Here is a 4173-nt window from a genome sequence, read left to right as displayed (position 1 = left end):
TTCAGGTTTTTTTTTTTTTTTTTTTTTTTTTTTTTTTTTTGAGACGGAGTCTCGCTCCGTCGCCCAGGCTGGAGTGCAATGGCGCGATCTCGGCTCACCGCAACCTCTGCCTCCCGGGTTCAAGCGATTCTCCTGCCTCAGCCTCCAGAGTAGCTGGGATGACAGGCACGCAACACCACGCCCAGCTAATTTTTGTTAGTAGAGACGGGGTTTTACCATGTTGGTCAAGCTGGTCTCGATCTCCTGACCTCGTGATCCACCTGCCTCGGTTTCCCAAAGTGCTGGGATTACAGGCGTGAGCCACCGCACCCAGCTCTGAGGTTCAAATTTAACTATGTGTCCTTTCTTATTTGCTAAAGAAAACCGTGAATTTATTTAAAGCAGGACTTGTGTCTAATTAATTTTTAAACTTTGTAACACCAGTACCTTGCAGAAGTTAGACACTAAAAATGCTCGTTGGGCGGATGAATCGAGGAATAAGTGAATGGAGATGTAAGGAACAAATATTTTCAAACTATAGACATAATTAATTTGTGAAGTCAGGGAGAAAGAAACATAAAATATTGGAGGCCGAGCGCAGTGGATCATCCCGGTAATCCCAGCACTTCCGGAGGCGGAGCTGGGAAGATTGCTTGAGTCCAGGAGTTCAAGACTAGCTAGAGCAACATACCAAGAACCACCTTCCCCATTAAAAAAAAAAAAAATAGCCAGATGTGGTGGCACACACCTGTGGTACTAGCCACTCGGGAAGCTGAGGCAGGAAGATTGCTTGAGCCTGGGAGGCAGAGGTTGTAGTGAACTGAGATTGGGCCACTACATTCACTCCAGGCTGGGCGACAGAGCGAGACCCCGCCTCAAATATAAATAATTAATAATAATAATAAATTTTGGCCAGGCGCGGTGGCTCACGCCTGTAATCCCAGCACTTTGGGAGGCCGAGGCGGGTGGATCACGAGGTCAAGAGATCAAGACCATCCTGGCCAACATGGTTAAACCCCGTCTCTACTAAAACTACAAAAAATTAGCTGGGCATGGTGGCGCGTGCCTGTAATCCCAGCTACCCAGGAGGCTGAGGCAGGAGAATTGCCTGAACCCAGGAGGCGGAGGTTGCGGTGAGCCGAGATCGCGCCATTGCACTCCAGCCTGGGTAACAAGAGCGAAACTCCGTCTCAAAAAAAAATAATAATAATAATAATAGGCCGGGCGCGGTGGCTCACGCCTGTAATCCCAGCACTTTGGGAGGCCGAGGCGGGTGGATCACGAGGTCAAGAGATAGAGACCATCCTGGTCAACACGGTGAAACCCCGTCTCTACTAAAACTACAAAAAATCAGCTGGGCCTGGTGGCGCGTGCCTGTAATCCCGGCTACTCAGGAGGCTGAGGCAGGAGAATTGCCTGAACCCAGGAGGCGGAGGTTGCGGTGAGCCGAGATCGCGTCATTGCACTCCAGCCTGGGTAACAAGAGCAAAACTCCGTCTCAAAAAATAATAATAATAATAATAATAATAATAATAAATTTTTGGCCAGGCGCGTAGGCTCATGCATGTAATCCCAACACTTTGGAAGGCCGAGGCTGGCGGATCACGAGGTCAGGAGTTCGAGTCCAGCCTGACCAACATGATGAAACCCCGTCTCTACTAAAAATACAAAAATTAGCTGGGCGTGGTGGCGCATGCCTGTAGTCTCAGCTACCCGGGAAGCTGAGGCAAGAAAATCACTTGAACCCCGGAGGTGGAGGTTGCAGTGAGCCGAGATCCTGCCACTGCACTCCAGCCTGGGCGACAGAGCAAAATTCCGTATAAATAAATAAATAAATAAAATGTTTAAAAAGAAAATAATATTGGAAATTTGACCCTGAAGAGCTACCAGAGGAAAACAAGCCAAGTGGCTTAAAAGACGAGAGACACCTTTTCTGGGATACTGATAGTTAAAAATGGAACTGCATTAAAAAAAAATTGTGATCTGTTTTGCTTGTAATAGCGGATATGTAATGTGGAATACTTACTATGTAGGAGCACTTAGATTTTTTGGAGGGGAAGCACTTAGATTATATCATCTAATTTACTTCACAACCTTATGAGACAGATGTTACTGCCAATTTACAGATTAGGTAACTGAGGCTTAGACAGTTAAAGAAACTTGCCTAAAGTCTCTCAGCTAATAAGTGCTGAAAATAGCAGCCAAACACAGATCAGTCTGGTTCCTAAGAATTTGCTTTCAACTGTTATACTATACTGCCGCTATGGCGCTCCTCCAGAAGCATGCTTGCAGTGTTGCTTTTTCTTCTGTGGTTTAATTCAGCTACGGTTATATTTCCAAAGAATCAGCATCAGCTGAGAGCGGTGGCTCACACCTGTAATCCCAGCACCTTGGGAGGCTAAGGTGGGCGGATCACAAGGTCAGGAGTTCCAGACCAGCCTAGCCAACATGGTGAAACCCTGTCTCTACTAAAGATACTAAAAATTAGCTGGGTATGGTGGCGTGCACCTGTAATCCCAGCTATTTGGGAGGCTGAGGCAAGAGAATCGCTTGAACCCGGCCTGGGATACTCCAGCCTGGGCAACAGGGCAATACTTTGTCCCCACCTCTGCCCCCCAGAAAAAGAATCAGCACCGGGCATGGTGGCTCACGCCTGTAATGCTAGCACTTTGGGAGGCTGAGGTGGGTGGATCACCTGAGGTCACGAGTTCAAGACCAGCCTGGCCATCATGGTGAAACCCCATCTTTAAAAGATAAATAAATAAATTAAAAGAATCAGCATCAATTGGTCTTTGCTAAGCTTTTGAGATCCAAGTTGGAAGCCCTGGAAGGTGCCACAATAAGGCAATAATTTCTAACAGGGTTTTTACTTTTCTAAAAAAATAAGAACTTTTTCCATCTTTCTTAAAATACGTCTGCTTTTTGTAACAGAAATTAAAATTAGGCCGGGCGCAGTGGCTCATGCCTGTAATCCCAGCACTTTTGGAGGCTGAATCACCTGAGGCCTAGAGTTCGAGACCAGCCTGGCCAATATGGTGAAACCCCCGTCTCTACTAAAAATACAAAAAATAGTAGGATATGATGGCGGGTGCCTGTAATCCCAGCTACTCAGGAGGCTGAGGCAGGAAAATCGCTTGAACCCTGGAGGTGGAGGTTCCAGTGAGCCAAGATCGGTCATTGCACTCCAGCCTGGGCGATCATCTTAAAAAAAAAAAAAAAATTAGTCACGTGTGATGGTGCATGCCTGTAATCCCAGCTACTCAGGACGCTGAGACAGGAGAATCACTTAAACCTGGGAGGGAGAGGTTGCAGTGAGCTGCGATGGTGCCGCCACACTCCAGCATGGGTGGCAGAGTGAGACTCTTTCTCAAAATAAATAGTAAATTTATCCCATAAATGTGTATAATTATCTTTTTTAGGACATTTCATCATCCCCTAAAGAAACCTTGTACCCATCGTCAGTCTTTTTTTTTTTTTTTTTTTTTGAGACAGGGTCTCATTCTGTTGCCCAGGCTGAAATACAGTCACGAGACCTCAAGCTTACTGCAATCTCTGCCTCCCTGGTTCAAGTGATTCTCAAGCCGAGTAGCTGGGACTACAGGCATGGGCCACCACACGTGACTAATTTTTGTATTTTCAGTAGAGATGGAGTTTCACTATGTTGGCCAGCCTGGTCTCGAATTTCTTACCTCAGGTGATCCCCATGCCTTGGACTCCCAAAGTGCTGAGATTACAGGCATGAGCCACAGAGCCCAGCCAATGTATGCAATTATTATGTGTCAATTAAAAAATTTAAAAATACATGGTGGCGCGTGCCTGTAATCCCAGCTGCTCAGGAGGCTGAGGCAGGAGAATTGCCTGAACCCAGGAGGCGGAGGTTGCGGTGAGCCGAGATCGCGCCATTGCACTCCAGCCTGGGTAACAAGAGCGAAGCTCCGTCTCAAAAAAAAAAAAAAAAAAAAAAGAAAAAAATTTAAAAATATTGGCTGGGCTCAGTGGCTCATTCCTGCAACCCCAGAACTTTGGGGGGACAAGGTGAAAGGATTGCTTGAGGTCAGGAGCTCAAGACCATTCTGGCCAACATGGTGAAACCCTGTCTCTACTAAAAAATAGAAAAATTAGCTGGGCGTGGTAGCACGCTCCTGTGGTCCCAGCTACTCGGGAGGCTGAGGCAGGAGAATTGCTTGAACCCGG

Source organism: Sapajus apella, unplaced genomic scaffold (genome assembly GCF_009761245.1).
Source record: "Sapajus apella isolate SASKATOON/1434 unplaced genomic scaffold, GSC_monkey_1.0 scaffold16, whole genome shotgun sequence".
Taxonomy (NCBI): Eukaryota; Metazoa; Chordata; class Mammalia; order Primates; family Cebidae; genus Sapajus; species Sapajus apella.
The sequence above is the reverse complement of the archived record's forward strand: the minus strand, read 5'-3'. Positions refer to the sequence as shown.